The 17,577-nt window shown below is 42.7% G+C and overlaps 1 protein-coding gene across 1 annotated transcript in view; it reads right to left on the reverse strand.

The window, feature by feature from the left end:
- The window catches only part of DYNC1I1 (dynein cytoplasmic 1 intermediate chain 1), a 238,502-nt gene that overhangs the window by 215,007 nt on the left and 5,918 nt on the right, over positions 1–17,577 (reverse strand). Inside the window, exon 4 of the mRNA XM_035129401.2 lies at positions 16,631–16,738. The gene's annotated coding sequence lies outside the window, so the exon portion shown is untranslated. The remainder of the gene's footprint in view (positions 1–16,630; positions 16,739–17,577) is intronic.

The raw sequence follows: 17,577 nt of genomic DNA on the forward strand, positions 1-17,577 counted from the left end.
GCTAAAGAGAACCACAGGAGCTTAATTGTGGGTATGGTCTACTTCTTCCTTCCACATGGTGTGTAAAAGAGGAACAAACCCATGGTGATCAAGGAAGTGGAAGAAGAACAAGTAAAGAAGAAAGCTGCAATGCAAACTTAAGTTTGGACCTCGAAAGCAGCTGATAACTGAATACAAACTAGGGCAAACTGAGGGTGATATTTGGAGCAACAGTTGGTGGTAGAAGTTTTCCAGCTCATATCAGAGAAGTTGTCTTTGGTTTGTATAGAGAGTTGTTGCTGCTGCACTGATACCGGAGGTTGAGAAACATTATATGTATTTTTTTTTAATGCTGATTTGTCTTCAAGTTTAAATTTAAGCTAGATAGGTTGGTTTTCCAAGAAAAACTAGTTTCTGATACCAGATCTACCTCCGGCTGAAAAGTGCAGGAATAAAGAAGTTGCAGGAACCTGAGCCATGGAAATGGGGAGAACTTAGCCCCCTACACCTCAACACCCATTTTGCTTTTCAACAGGATTAGAGCACTTCCATGTTTACACTTACAGAATTGTTGTGGTCTGAGGATAGTCATCGTTCTCTCTTTAGATGTTATGTCTAGGTGAATATGAAGGAAGAGGAGCTGTGACCATTTTCTGGAGGAGCTCTTGAACCTCTGCACCAGCCTTTGACCATGGGTGGAGAAGCATGAAGGGGCAGATGGAAGAGGACAAGGTATTGTGGCAGGAAACCAGCAGTCAGGTGGGGTGGAGGTGTGGCTTCTGTAGACCTCACAAGACTTGATGGGATGAAACCAGGAGACTGTGCACAAGTGGGATATTATCCTATGGGCAATGGACAGAGGTAGCATGCCTATATCTTCAGCATACCTGGTTAGGGTGGCTTACCACTCTGACGATGCCTGCCCTGTGTGGACATGAAGGTTGCTACTAGCATGGTACATAGGATGCAATCTGCTGGAAATACATGTTAACCCTTACACTACAGTCAAAGACTTCCTTGCTTGCTTTTGCAGGCTCAATGTGTGTTTTAGTGCTATGGGGGGGGTTACTTAATAATGCAGGATATGGAATTTGCTTCTACTAGGAATAGCCAACAACTCAGATGGCTTAGGCAAATTCATGAAGGGTAAGGGTATTGATGACTAGCCATGACAGCTATGTTCTACCTCCACTGTTGGAGGCAGGATGTTTCTGTTGATAGGAATCAACAGAAGTGGAGAGTGGAGTGGAGTGGAGTGGAGTGGAGTGGAGTGGAGAGAGTAATGTTGCACTCAGGTCCTGCTGGTGGGCTTCCCATAGGCATCTGGCCTTTTCTGCTGTTAAAAGTTAATAAATGGTAGAATTCAAGTTCACAGCTATATACCACTATGAGGCTCTCACACAGCACTCTCTCATGATTTGTTTATAGATAATTCCTGAGCAGTGGCAACTAAATGTGGATCTCGGTTACAGTATTTATCATTTGTTCTTAGCCAAATAAGAGTTGGCGTGCTATCCACCAGGTTGTTAGAGCAACCATAGAGCAGGCACATCACTGCAAGCAGTGTCAGCAGTGACCCATTCAAAAGCAAGTTTGCTGGATGAAACTAATGTAGTAAAGTAATATTTGGTTGAGTTGACTAGATCTAAAGTGTCAAGGCCTAGCACTACTAGTGTGTGTGCATGTGTGTGCACATGCCTGATCCTTCATTCCTTTTTCCCTTCCCTTTTTCTATGAAGAAACCCTTCTGGGTCTCCACATTTAAATTCTTCCCTGGTCTCCTTGCTGGCCTTAGCAGGACTAACTTGGCCAGATAGCCCTGGCGAAGCTATTTTTATTCAATGTTTTGTATTTGTTGTTAGCCGCCCTGAGCCCGGTTTCTAAAGTGGGAAGGGTGGGGTATAAATAAAAAATTAGTAGTATTAGTATTAGTATTATTATCTCCTTGAAGGAAAGGTTTGGGGTCTGGTGAAGAAAGCGCCTGTATTTTTTCATTGAAGTATTTTTCAGTGGTATGAGATAGGATCTGTTTTCTTACATCCAGTGGTTGAAAGAATCCGACATCTTAATTGTTTCTATATATAACCCAACTGGCCACAGCTTGCTTGGCTGGAAGCTAAAGAAGACAATGAGCCATGTACCATGTCATTATCTCCACCACTGCACCACACAGGCATCTACGACAACAAGAAGCCAATGGGTGGATCTAAATGTGTTTAATGGTAGTGTGGGAGAGATGTACAGAGGGAATCAATTACCTCCTGAAACCTGTCACAGCCATGCAGATATTTCAAAGACAGCATAAAATGTTTTTGTAGGGGTTTTAAAGCATGGATTTGACTGGCTTTTGATAATGGGGATGGGAAGTGACTGGGCCCAGGGCCAGCCCTACCATTAGGCAGGTGGCAGATGCTGAGGGGCAGAGTATTGTGTGCTGCATGGCCTGCCTTGCACCCTGTAGGCTAGCGTGCTGTGCTCAGCTACACTGGGCATAAACTATCTGTTGCCAGTGTCAAAGTGCTTTTGTTCATGGGCAGGGTACCAACTTGTTTGCCTCAGGCAGCAAAATATCTTCGCCCAGCCCTGACTGGGCCATGGGTACCTTCACCTGAATCCTGATCAGAAAGATATTCTCTTATGCTCAGGGTTCATTGAGGTCAGTTGTCACTGAAGGCCAAATGGTGTTAATCATTTTGTTAACCCTTGTGTGATTTTTAAAAATTAAATAGCAGCCAGTGCAGTGATGGGGGGAGCAGTTCCATGGCAAGGGGTAAGGCTTTAGCCCTTTGCTGTATAGCACAGTCCCAATCTGAATGGCAGCATCATGTGCTTGATATGGCAAGCACCAATCTCAGGCACATGCTGAAATGGAACCCTTCTATAGGAGCAAAAGCAGCGACAACCTGATGACTAGCACCACCTGTGCTGCAAGAGGCAGCTTCACTTCAAAGCGCCCAGCCTTCTCTAGTATTCTGCTACTGTAACTGATCAGGGGAACCTCTGGTCTGACCGGGTCTTTCTTCAGCATGAGAATCCATCAAATCTGAGAACGGCAACATTACATCCTCAGCCTGTGGCACAGGCGCTAATGACTCGCCCAGTGGATATGCTTCGGGGGGGGGGGTGTCCTGCATGTCCTTCCCCTTCTGCTTCAGAGTCTTTGTCCTCATCCCCTGAAGACAAGGAATCTGACTCCAGGGTTACAAACTGTACCACTTATTTGCTCTGGGAGGAAAGTTTCTGTTAACACCAACAGAAGCTTTCCTTTTGGGGCAATAAGCAGGCACAATGGGAGAAGCATTTCGATCAAAGCCATCATTCACTATTTAATAAGTCTCTAGTATTTTTATGCTATTTTTCTGGGCATGCTTTCCCAACGTGGCTCATATACAGGATTAAAACATAAAAGACAAATAAAATAATATATTTACCATTAAAAAAAAACCAGAGACATTGCTCTACACAATTAAGCCTATATAAGTTGGCAGCATTATTCCTGAAGAATAAGTGGCCATTTTATAGCAGCAGTGAATTAACATTGCACATTTAAGTACAGCCCAGAATCCCTCTTTCTTCTCTTCCCTTGAAATACCCAGCTACAGGCCTGTGATTTGAGAGCCCTGCCAGGGAGCTCTAAATTTGTTACTCTACCAACACCTTTGTGAAGTTGGTTCAACAAACAGCCACGGAATCCAACTGTTTACTTGCCAAGTTAGTGTTTTTCAGATGTGTGGCATGTTTCTTGAAACTTGCATGTACCCGATCATTTCATCCCAGACTGAGATGCTGTCTTTATTTGCACAGACAGCACTTGACACATTTGGAAGGCAGCATGAAGGACATCCCTTACATTAGCCAAGTATCATGTTCTGGCAGTTCATCTGTAACATCTATGCTGTCTATGACCTTTTACATATAAACTGTGATAGGTTAGGAAGGAGAAAAAGCACCAATTACTATATGTAATATGAATATGGAAAAGGACAGCATTTAAAGTGGGGTGTGTGATCTATGACCTTTTCACTGCTGGGGACATCAAGCACGTTGACAATCTTGTCAGCTCTGAAACCTGAGGACTCAAGTCAGTCACTAGCTCTCAGACGTAAGCAGGTTGATAGTGTGATCTCACTGACGTCAGTGGGGGTCTGAGCTGCATTAAATGAAAACATGCTATCATAATATCTCCAAGTTATTCCCTTTATTTCTGATTCCCTGAGGTGACTATTGTTGCATATGCAGCCAAACTAGCACCATCCAAGCACAAGAGAGAGATATCAGCAGGTTCGGGGGAGCATTAAAGTTTGCTAAAGTACAAAAACCTAAGGGAGGGACTCTCTGAAACAGCCCACAAAATGCTGGGAGGGGGATTGGGCAGAAAGCTGGGTAGGAGATAGAGATGTGAAGGCCTGAAGAAAATGGGGGGGGGGTAGGGGGAAACCTAGATAATTGTTCAATTTTTTATCCTCAGCCTTCGAATCTTTCATGGAAGAGGATGGAATGAAGAATTGCAGAAGAGGGCATGGCTGGCTGGAACAGTGAACAGAGGACTCCACACGACAACATTTAGTCCTGCTTGACTATCTGGATAGAGACCCAGTGTTGTCCTTGTACCATTGTTCTTCCATCTGCGCTGTTCTTCCATCACTTTCCAGCTACTTGCCCTGATTACCAGACTCAGCTCGGAAATCAAGTTGTAAGTTTTGCTCTTCTAAGCCAGAATCCCATACTCACAAAGGCCCAGAGCAAGGAAGAGGTTTGTTGACTTATCTGCAATTTGTTTTTTTAAACTAGAATGGAAAAGATGGGTGCTCAGAAAGACAGCAACCAGAAAGACAGCAAGAGCTGCTGTAATCAGCTGATTGACAGTGCTTGCAAGGGCACAGCCCAGCAAAGCTACGTCTTCATGCCCCACACCTGACAGCAAATATGACATCAGATGTAGGTGTGGCTTGATCAAAACAGCCCAGCAGGCCAAATAGTGGCAGGGCAGAGGTTTTCCACCACTGCTGTATACACTGCATTGCATGAACACACAAAACCACCTCCCTATGTACTGACATAATTGGAAGTTAGCACTCAGCACAAGCTGACTGAAAGCTGCAGCTGCTGCAGATCACAATGTGGAGAGGGGGTTGGGTGAAATTCAAACCTGGGTGTCCCATCGTCAAAGCCAACTCGCTCCAAATGACTTGGAGGTTGCTACTTCCCTCCATCTGTTATTCTATGCCTGTAATTTCTGTTTTCCTCTCCTCCCCTACCTCACAAAAAATATTCAGGAAAATTCCCTCCACAATTTTTACCACCTACATGTAGGGTGGAGAATTCTGGGTGCACCTGTTGATCTAGTTTTAATATTGTTTAATATTATTTTTATTCAATATTGTTATTTGAATAATACAGGCCGAGCCCTTGCTCCTGCCAGTTCTCCTCCCTTGGCTTACTGTTTCCTTTGTTCACCAATATGAGCTAACAAATGTGTTTTGTTCAACATTAAGCAAGCTGAAATTTATCAGAAGAGACTATTGGACAATTTCCCCTCCCTCCCATGAATTCTTAGTAATGCACCACAAATGCACACACACACACACACACACACACACACACACACACACCACAGCCATAACCGGGGGGGGGGGGGGGGGTAGAATCATGGCAAGGCATTTTGCTTAATTCCTTCTCATATTTCCTTCCATAAAGAGCTTCATCTTCACAGCACTCCAAAGTTTAGGAGAGAAACAAGGCTCATGGCCATCCCAAGACATTTCGCTACCTCAGGTGAATGACAAGATGATGCCTCCTCTCATTCCATGTACAAAAAACTGACCAGTCAGCCAAATCTGATTTCAGCGCTAGCAATGGTTCAGCATCAGGGCTGGCCCACCCATTAGGCTCATTGCCTCAGGTGATGGGCTGCAGAGGGGTGACAGACCTGGACCCCCAAAGAGTGCGCCACTCATTGACTCCTGTGCTTGTTACCCATGTGCCGCCTGGAAAGAACAGGACCGCTGCTGCCACTGCCTGCTCCTCTCTGGACTCCTTTTCCCCCTCTGCCACCACCTTCCAGAGCTTCCCTGGGCCACCTCAGGTGGTGGTGGTGCATGGATCAGGCCCAGCTAGTCTAGGGTTCTGTTCTCACAGTGGCTGACTAAATGCTGCAGTGTTTCCCAGCCTGTGGGAAACCAGTAAGCTGGACATGAACTCAAACGCACTGTGCTATGTGAGATGCACATTGATATAGGATGACTATGATTTTAAAGTAATACAATATATCTCCCCATAGTGGGGAGAATTGTGAACAGTGTGCTGTCCAAGTGCTGTTGATAGGCAACTTCCAATACTTCTTCTGCTCTCCCTTCTCAGGGTTCTTTTTCTTTTGTTTAAGTTGGACTTGGGTCCCATCTGCACTATGCATTTAAACCAGTGGCATACAACTATAAACAGTCATAGCTTCCTACAAAGAATCCTGGGGATTGTAGTTTGTTAAGCGGGATGAGAGTTGTAAGAAGACTCCATATTCTCTCAACATAACTGCAATTCCCAGAGTGGTTTAACCATCAATCTCCCTTGCTGGGGAATTCTGGGAATTGTAGCTGTCTGAGGATAATAAGGGTTTGCCTAACAACTCTCAGCGGCCTTAAAAAACTTCAGTTCCCAGGATTCTTTGGGGGAAGTCATGATTTTTAATGGGGTATAACAGTGCTTTAAATGTATGGTGCTGATGTGCCCCTTGGGCGGACAACCCTGCTCATATCTGAAGAAGTGTGCATGCACACGAAAGCTCATACCAAAATAAAAACTTAGTTGGTCTTTAAGGTGCTACTGAAGGAATTTTTTTATTTTACTTCGATCCAGACCAACACGGCTACCTACCTGTAACCCTGCTCATAATCTCTACTAGTCATATGGGCTTCCTTTTCTTTCATTTTCTGCACTCAAAAATATAGTGTATCACAAGAAGCCAAGACAAAATCAGGTGCACAGTGCAAACATGGCCACTAGAGGCTCTAGTGTCACAGAAACCTTTCTTCGCAAACCAAACACTGCCCAAGTCAGCGATTTTAAACACGTTTGAAAGGAAACAGCTGAGAGGAAAAACAGAGAGTCTGCAAAAATCAGCCAGGGATTCCCGCCCCCCCGCCCCCCCCAAAAAAACCCTACGAAGGGCCACATGAATCCAATATCTGCTTGTTTGTCACACTGGAAATTATTTGGATTACATTTTTGTTAAAATGGGATCACTCTTTGGAGGAAAGCTTGTATTCTGAATCAAAGCTGCCACATCTAAGTAGGTACAAATATTTAACATATATTATTAGGCAAGTCAGACCAGTCCAGGGCAATAACAACCAAATATCACAATGAATATTGCCACTGGCTCAGGAGAATGGGAAAGCCCAGTCATCAGGGAGACGGCCACTGCTACCCTGTTTCCCCCTTTTTAATACGTAGTCATAAAGTAAGCCATGGCAGGGTTTTTAAGTATTTGAGAAATACAAGACATACCCCGAAAATAAGCCATACTTCCGTGCCGCGGAAACCAACCTCCACAGGCACCTCCACTCACAGAGTCACTCCATGCAGCCAGCACTGCAGGAGCGCGATCAGCTATGAAGAGGCGCTCCAAGAGCTCCGCTTAACAGCTGATCGCGCCCCCGCCTTGCTGGCTGCAGCCCCGCGCTCTGCCTTCTCGTCCACCGCCATCCCTGCCGCTTCCGTGCTTGCCGCCACTGCTGGGCTCACTGCTTCTTCCTTGCCTGGCCCGGCCAAGGAGCTTGGAGCGCCCTGCAGCGGCAGGCGGAGCGCATGAGCCAGCGGCCTCTGCCTGGCCCGGCCAAAGACGCCTGCCACCCCGCCACCCGGAACTGGGGGCTGCTGCAGCGCCGAGCACTCAAGACAGCCCAGCAGCGCCCTGAGCCAGCGCCCTGAACCGTAAAAACCGTACCGGTAATAAAAAATAAGACATCCCACCGAAAGTAAGCCACCCTGTGTTTTTTGAGGGGAAAAAAGTTATAAGACGGTGTCTTAAAAAGGGGGAAACACGGTATCTACAACTTACAGCTACCACTTAGGCCACCACCTCACTCTGCCTAATAGTAGGGCAACCCTGGGGGAACTCCTGTCCCAGTCTGATACATGCAGGGATATATTTAATGCTTAGACACTGAAGTTTTCTGGGGGTTTTAAGATTACAGGAAGCGAGTCTGATATGAGTGCAACCACACACATCACGCTAAACCCAGAAGTGACCCAAGAAGTCACAGGAACATCACAAAAAGGGGCAGAATGGGGTGGGGTACATTGGGAGTTGCCTGTACTTCTTTGACACAAATTATCCATTAAGTTAACTATGGCAGTACTCTGCCACAAATCCTACATTTTAAAGGTTCTCATAGGCCAGGTGGAATCCTATTGGCTCCTTGTATCACCTGACAATTGTTGGCCTAGTAGCAGCAGCAGCAGCAGCAGCAGCAGCACATTGTGGCCAAGTGTGTCAGACTAGTCCTAATTCCGCTATGAAATTTGTTTATGAAAATGATTTAGGAAAAATCTCAAATTGTGACAAAGCCATTGTCTAATGGGGAGAGGTACAGTATAAGTTCTGAAGATGTATTGTTCTCAGTAAATATTTCAGCAAACTTGGAAGTTTGTGGATAGATGGATAGGGTAGCAAAATGCACTGGAACCAGTGTGTAAATCAAGGGCAGTCAACAGGGGTGCTCTACAGATGTTGTTGGACTACAATTCCCATCATCCCTAACCACTGGACATGCTGCCTGTGGCTGATGGAAGTTGGAGTCCAACAACATCTGGAGGCACCACATTTGTTACCCCTGACCTAGGCAGAATAGGGCAGTGAGGCAGAAACACAGCACTGGGGGGGGGGGCTAGGAAGAACCCTCCCTGACAAGAAACTTCATAGATCAGAAACAGTACATTCCACTCAGCATCTTTGCAAATTGTGAGCATAAAATTCTGACATTATTCTTTGCCTCCAGGTCTGGAACATCTGTTTGTTTCAATGTTACACTGTTCTCTCTCTCTCTCTTCAGGAAGCATTGTCATAACGTAACACTACATACTGCTTTTCTGTGGCTCCCCAAAGCACATTCTTAATAACACCTATTTGAGGTGAAATGGGATATTGCTGACAAGGCTCCCCTAGGAGTTAGATTTTGGTCTGCTTGAGCTCATACTTGTGATTTCATGCCATTTGGCTTTATTAGGTTTTCCCCTAATGGAAGGCATATCTGTTTACACTTATCCTGCTTGAATGAAGATGAGCTGCCTAAGAGGTACCGTAGTTGTTTTCACACCTGTTTCCCTTTGCTATGGTCGTGAAAGGTTAAAAATAGAACACAGAATGAAACTCATCGTGATACTTATTTACTAATGCTTTGTGTGCTATCAGACAGGCACCTGATCCTGTATATGTATACAGTATAATTGCAACTGAATAGATATCAGCTTGATGAAATGTAGCTACAGTTGCACTGTGTGTAAAGCCAGTGAGCAAACCTACACTTCTGTTTTCAGATAGGTAGCCGTGTTGGTCTGCCATAGTCAAAACAAAATAAATAAAATAATCCCATATTAACTGCTTATTGCAATAGACAGAGATGCAAGGTGACACTGACAGAGGTGTTGTGCCACCATCATGATGCAACAGCAAGGTTCTGGAACAATGCCACAATATTATTCCAAGCAGAACTGATGATTACTACTTAAAATACTTAATAGAGGACAAGGAATCAGAGATTACCTTAAAAGTGGCTAAATTCTGTGCTGCTGCTGCTGCTGCTGCTGCTATAAAATTAAGGAGACAAGCTTTGAATGAATCTAATGGCCAATGTCTTAATATGTTTTAAATTAGCAGTCAAGGTTTTAATTTATATATTTTAGCTGTTTTGTATCTGAATTATTTATTGTGTATCAGCTCATAGGGCTTACTTTTAATCTATTTATACTTGTATGCTCTCTGTTGTTGTATATGTTTGCATTCTGGTCAGTGACCGAAATAAATTGTTGGAATTGGACCCAGAGGCTAATTAGCAGTCAGTGCAGTCAGGCCCGGGTTGGTGTTATGTGATTCATTTATTCATCATTACCATAGGGACATACATTCAATATTTACCGGTATCACTACAATCATGCAATGAACCCCGAGAAGATCTGATGACCACTACTTAAAATATCTAATAGATATTTTATATCTATTATAGAGGACAGGGAACCAGAGATTACCCTTAAAAGTGGCCAAATTCTGTGCTGCTGCTATAAAACTGAGACAAGCTTTGCTGCTATAAAACTGAGACAAGCTTTAATAAATCTAATGGCCAATGTCTTACAGGCATATTTTAAATTAGCAGTTAAGGCATTAACCTACATATTTTAATTGTTTTATATCTGTATTATTTACCGTGCTCTAGCTTATAGAGCTTAATTTTAACCTATGTATATTTACTGTACATGTTCTCTATCACTGTATATGTCTGTATATTTCTGATCTGTGACTAATAAATTGATTCATTCATGCCACGACTTTACACCTTCCATAGCAATCCTTGCACCCAATCATGTAAGGCTTCTTTGTCAGTATAGATGCTCATGAAATCTGGTCCCTAGAGACAACAGGAAGTTCCTGGAGTTTCAGTCTAAAGGGCCAGTGCCAGTGGTTCCTAGCATAGAATATCAAAGGTAAAGTACTGTAAAGATAAAGGGACCCCCGACCGTTAGGTCCAGTTGCAGACAACTCTGGGGTTGCGGCGCTCATCTTGCTTTACTGGCCAAGGGAGCCGGCATACAGCTTCCGGGTCATGTGACCAGCATGACTAAGCCGCTGCTGGCGAACCAGAATAGCGCACAGAAACACCGTTTACCTTCCCGTCAGAACAGTACCTATTTATCTACTTGCACTTTGATGTGCCTTTGAACTGCTAGGTAGGCAGGAGCAGGGACCAAACAACAGGAGCTCACCCTGTCGCGGGGATTCGAACCACCAACCTTCTGATCAGCAAGCCCTAGGCTCAGTGGTTTAACCCACAGCGCCACCCGCATCCCAGCACAGGAGTAGCTGGGTAGGTGGTGGTGGTGGTGGTTGTATAATTTTTCATACAGCTGGGTGGTTTCAAAATGGAGCGTCTCCTCGTTGCACATCAGCATAGTATAGCTGTAATTCTTACATTAGTTTGCAGTAGAATGCAAAATGTGGAGAAAACAGATGAAAATTGCAGTTTTTCACAAGGGAGCTGTACAAGGTTGCTAGATCAACCCTCAGTATCTCAGACCCTGAGATTTCTGGGCCCAATCCTGGAAGCTGGTGGCTGCCCCTGGTGAAGTCACAGGGGTGGGCCCTGCAGATTGAGGTTAAATGAGAGGAATTGAGAAGAGTATGTGTACACACAGAGAGGGGGGTGTATGCTATCATTTGTAGCTAGCTCCTACCAGGCTGAAGCTTGTAAGCTGCACTCACAGTCGACTTAATAATATACATTTTTTTAAGGCACTCTTGACCACCTAGAGCTTCAAGCCTTCACCTGCCACCTGGAGGGGGTCAAACCGGAGACTTCAGGCTGGACCTGGAAGTCTGGCAACCCTGGAGTTGTGCATGCAGCATCCTGCAGATGAGGAACAATCCATGCAGAACACACAAGAGGAGTTAACGAAAGTGAGGTGTGCACTCAGCTTTCTTGTGTATCCTTATTACTGCCACAGGAAGCAGCTTATATTTTCCATTTGCACATTCTGATTGCTGCTGCATTAACCTTTGCTGTCACTAATGTTTAACGGATATAATTTGTCTGCAAAATTAATTTCTGCAAATAAATGAGTTATTTTTAATATTCAACACACACTATGAACAAAGAGGGGGGAGATAAAAGAGGGAATTGGAAATAGCTGAGTTAAATTGTTATTTCAAGGCTTACATACTGCGGTGTCACTTCCTCTCTCTTTATGCCAGTGATAAAGCGAATGAGTTTCCTGACTCATATTTAATGGGTGCTCAAACTGCTGTGGATTACAAATGTGTAATCTTTTCATATAGGAATCATTGGTATTTGCAAAGTTGCTACTGTAGCCTACACAGCAGTAATAATTTTCATAACCAATACCATTTCTTGTCCAGACTGGTGGCGTCAGCAGATATAGCAACACTTAACTGCCCTTTGAAAGTAGCTAACGCTTTAAAAAGCAAAGTACACTATGGCAGCAAATCCTGCCTATCCTGGAAAATTTGCAACCTTTGGCCAATCTGAATAATACTGTATTGACAGACACAAGCCCATGTACATCAGTGATACCTCCTTTACAATGAAAAATCTAAAAGGTTCAATAATTTCAGGTTGTTTGTCTCCTGGAGGTATTAACAGAAAGAACCTTGTGGTTTCATTTAAATAAAAAATAAAAAATCTGGTTGTTACTTTTGCTAAATTACTCCCGGCTTCTATCTCCACAAACAAGCAGATTTGACCCCGTCTACCAGTTTCATCAGATACCTTTTCCTTTTCCTGGTAAGATAGCCTTACCATTACTGCAATGTGGATTTGTCATTTTTATAATATTTTGCATCAATTGGAGGGGGGAATGCTTACACTTTACCTCTCAAATGAACTGCTTTCTCATCACATACAAGGAGTTTGCTAAATGTTGGATTGTAAGACTCCACATGGTAGAACACATGCCCTGCTTTCATGTTGGAATTTATAACTCCCTGTTTGATTAAAATAATATGCGTCCTTTAAAAGTCACCTACCTAATACTATAGGTCTTCTTTTCTTAACATGGCCTTTTGATTTACCCTCTTGCCACATGGCTCCCTCATGCAGGAAAAGTACTACGTGCAGACGTAGTTTGTCAAATGGCATGCCTCACTATTTCTTAAAACCTCCAATCAAGCAGCTGAGTGCAAGTGGTCTAATATTAGCCTGTAAGCACCATAATAATCAACTCGCTGACGTCTACTAGGTCTAGCATAAGGTTCTTCCCAGATTAGTTGAAAGGACACTTGAACATCTAATGGGTTCAGAATGTACTAAAACAAATGGGTCTAAATTTCCATTAATAAATGTAAAGTGGAGATTAACAGAAGACTTATAATCAGAGATGGAAAATTCTGGATAGTCTCACTTAGAACAGTAAGGGATTAAAATGAGAACTGAATAAATGTGAAAGGTTTTAAAGTGGAAAGCTAATTTGCTCCATAATTAGTCGAGCTGTGACCAGGAATTAATTGGAGCCATAACAAGGTCTAAACACCGAACATTTAGATATTTTTAAATCTCCCTACATTGTATTTACAATTTCTCAGCATTCAATCACACTTCAGTGTAAACAAAAAAACAAACAGAACCCATGTACAGTAGTGCTGATTTGCAAATGCAGAGGTGGCCCTATGCAGATGGGAACAAGTTGGATACTCTGGCTATCACAGTGAGCAAGTGTCCAGGTCATCTGGTTACAGCCTCCCCTGCTATATTTAAATTATAGAAATTCATTCTATAATTCATTTTTCAGGTTGTGACCTGGAAAAAAATCTATCCTTGTTCTTTATGTTTGCATCAGCAGGGGCAGTCTACTGGTCCTTGCTGATAGACTTATGCCACCAATTATCTCAATAGGATTCCCATGCAGCCAGAGCCATCCAAATGAAAATGCATTGCTCAGCACTAGTTGGTAAACATTGCACTCAATATTTCTGCAGAGCAGCCTTAAAGAGGAAGTTTTATTTAAAAAGAGTGAGCCATAATGGATGCACAAAAACAGGTATGACGCATGTTTGGATAAGGGCAAGGAGTCATGTTTCCCTGTTAGGAAATGTGCTTAGCTTTTAAGACACTGTTTATAAATAACAACCTTGAGAAGTTCTAAAATACATAAGGATGCCTTCATTTTGTTTGGCAGCCTAACTTTTTGTTTGATGCATCCATTTTTTTTAAAAAAAATTAAATCTAAGGTCATTAAAAAGTACAGGAAAGGGATGATATAAATTATGTCTTGACTGCCTTACAATAAAAGTCAGCAAACAAAGGTCAGATGCAGTAAGCTTTCATAATCACACTCTTCATGGGTTTCCTTAAAGTTCATTATTTTTAACATACCACTTCACAGGTTACTATATCAAAATGAATTGTTACTCAGCAAGAGTGAATTGGTGCTTGTCCTATATAATCTTGTTGTGTTCTCTGAGAATCTCCTCTACTTTAAGGTCTTTAGGTGCATCATTTGAAATGTCAACTGACTGCGAAGGACTGACATTATCTGACTGTTCCAGTTTTGTTGGTGCATTATACTTATTTAAGTATAGTCAAGCATGCTAGAAGCCTTTGCTATGTGATGCTCTCTCCATCAAAATATGATAGAGACGGAGAAAGATAGATAATATCATGTCTTGCATCGGGCCAAACATTTTACTATAGCAAACAACAATCTTAGAAGCTTCTAGAAAGGTAATTTATTTATTTGTTTTGTAAAATTTATAAACCACTTAAGAAATCTCCAACTTATTACCCAAATAAACAATGCTTGAAAAAGCATGAAAAGGTTATTAACATAACCTATCAATACTGTCAAATAAGACAAAAACAATACAATAAATATCCCTTTGTCAGTACTTCAGTGAAATAATCCAGACAATACACAACAGGGGGAAATCAAAATTAAGGGGCCAAAAATAAAAATTAAGTTCAGCCACACTACTAGTGCCAGTCTTGCTAAACTCCAAAGCCACATCAGCCTGGCTAACTCAGAGGAGGTGAGGCCTTCTCACCAGACTGAACAATTCACAAGGTGGTCATGCTTGCATCAGTCTTCAGCCCACACACAGCTCATTGTACCCGACACTTGCCATATGGACAGGCAAGGGATCCATGTAGGCTGTGCATGGAAAATGATTTTTATAACTTTTTTCCTCCATTTGGACCTCTGGTAAAAATATTTAAATTTTAAATGCAGGTACATTGGGTATTTAAAAAGAGGTTTGTGGATGTTCCAAATGGGTCAAGTAAACTGTTCCACAACCAGAGAAAAATGCAGAAGTCTGCCTCCTGTTTACAGAAGATGAATGTTTGTGTTATAAAATAATATTGGGGGGGGGGGTTGCAGGACACCATTACTAATGAACAGAGAGGGGTGACCGAACCTGACAGCTGCAGTTACCCAGAATCCCTCGCAACACCACCTTCTTCGCCTCTGCTCCACTCCAGAGACCCGCACCCCTCCCGCTTGGACTCAACCCTGCCTTAAGGAAGGCTTAAGGATCAGCATATGCGCACATTTCCACATGACTAGCAACTTGGGATCCATAATTCGCTGTCAGTGGTATCTCATTCACAATGGAAGACTCCTCTGAACAAAAGACAGTGATCAACTCTTATGAAAATGTTAATTTCTCTTTGTGTTTAGGAATTCACACCTGGGAGGGGTGATAGGAGGACTAGGAGAGGTGTCAAAAGTGCTCAGATTTCTACCTTGAACCCTCCTTTTTTGTGAGGTATTGATTACATAGCTGTGATGTAGGAATGATGTATTGGGGGTGTTTCTTGGTGATGGGGAAACTGATAAAAGTGGAGGTTCTCTTTTGTTCTGGGTTCCTTCCTTGTTCTCCTGTGTGAGGGGAAGGACCCTGTTGCAACAGCAAATAAAGGCTTTGCTTCTCAAACTTCTCTGGTTGGCCTCTGTTATATATTCTCCGACCGATGGAGAACCCAATAAGGCTCTTGTGTACCCCATAAGGGAATAAGAGCAGATTTTGCTTAGAACATTTGTTACCGCAAGTTTATTCTGGAGGCAGACACATTTTTTCCCATCTAGGCTTAGTGCAGTGGGGAAGCGATCCAAATACTGTACTCTGACTTCTACGAAATATGAGAAGCAAGGAGGATGTTGTTCAGTGCCTCTGCAGCTAGATATGACCTTTCCCCCACTAAACTTGAGCTGTGGAGGCAATGCAAAGTATCTCAGCACTGCCACACACCAAATGGAAAGTCTTTGTTCACAGCTTCGTGAACTTTCCCCTACTAAACTTCACATTGAGATAAAATGTCTTCCGCATCCAGCAAGCTGACAAAGCTGTTTAATTGTGCATTATAGGTTATCAATAGGGGAAAGTTGGATTAACTACAGCTCTAGTTGGTTTTTTTATTTCACTGTATTTTAAAGTCTGTATAGAAAATTTTACAGGGAGGTGAGGGTTACTGAACAGCTTCATGGCGTGGAAAAATTAAATATGTAACTCCTGTTGAAATGTTCTGAGGGTAGAATGGCTATGATCAAAGTCAACAAAACAGGATTAGCAAATCTACAGATTCTTTCTTTCTTCATGATTCCTTTCCAAGTTTTGGTTGACCATTACAAGGAAGGACATTTATGAAAAACATCTCCAACCCTGTTGCCACCCCGATGTTTATACCCATTTGCAGATCAGCAGCCCATACCCTGCAGGCAGATTGAATAAACTTTAACCAAGCTAATCCAAACAGCTTTCTCTGCCAATATAATCATGTCAAAAAAAAGCAGCTAATGTTCTTATTTTTAAATTTTAATGCTTTGTTAAATCTCTTGATTAAGGCTGCAATCCTATGCCCATGTAAATTCAATGGGACTTGATTCTGAGCAGATAGGTACAGGATTGCACTGCTACAGCATGTTTACCTACCGGTATTAAGATCAATGGGATTTAGTGCCAGGTGGGTATAGGATTTCAGCCTTAGCGACTTTTGTTTTTGTCAACACTGCTGCTAGGGAGACAGAGCTTCACAGCTGTCTGAGGATTCAAAAGGGGGAGAGTAAATTTAGAAAATGTTAGGAGTCAGTGGAAAAACAAGCACAGTGAAACAAATAGGTCTAGCAAGATAAGGCTAGTTAGTGATAAAGCCGGCAGATAACTTTGAGAAAAAATGCCATTATGGCAACCCTTGCCCATGGGTTTTATTAAGCATGCTGTTTTATTAAGTTCAACCACTTGCCTTCTGAACTTACACCTATTTTCTAAGAACACAGCTTAATGGAACTTAAGCCCTTATGTTCTCCCAGCTGCCCCTATTTACCAGGACCACTGAGCCACCCGTGTCCCTATAATCGCCTTTGACTGGACTTAACTGTCCAGGGGTCATTTACCTTTACCTTTAATTTACCAGGAACATTCCCCATTTCTTGGCTTTAATCAATCACTGACACTTCTTTCCCCTTTTGTGAATGCCTTGTTAAAAATTCTGCAAGTGTGAATGTCTCAGGTTGTCATTCTGCAGTGTTCACCTTCTTTTCCAAGCTCTCTATAAAATGTTGTTTCTTGTGCATAGTACATGAATGCAGCATACAGCTCACGAGAAGAGGCTGCAGCCTTATGTAACAGGGGTAGGCTTGCTTGATGATTCTTACTATGGGAAAGTACAGTTAACCTGTATGCCCTTATTTTTATCTGTGGGTGCTTACAGATGGGTGATTATTGTGGGATGTGTGCTAACTGCGCATGAAGTACACACGACACCATTGGCATGAAAATGCCAGCCCATATTTCCCCCCAATTTAATTCCATTTACTATTTCAAAGATATAGTAGAAAGGTTATTGCCACCAACCTGTTTTGTATATCTAAATGACCCAT

Source organism: Zootoca vivipara, chromosome 12, assembly GCF_963506605.1.
Source record: "Zootoca vivipara chromosome 12, rZooViv1.1, whole genome shotgun sequence".
Taxonomy (NCBI): Eukaryota; Metazoa; Chordata; class Lepidosauria; order Squamata; family Lacertidae; genus Zootoca; species Zootoca vivipara.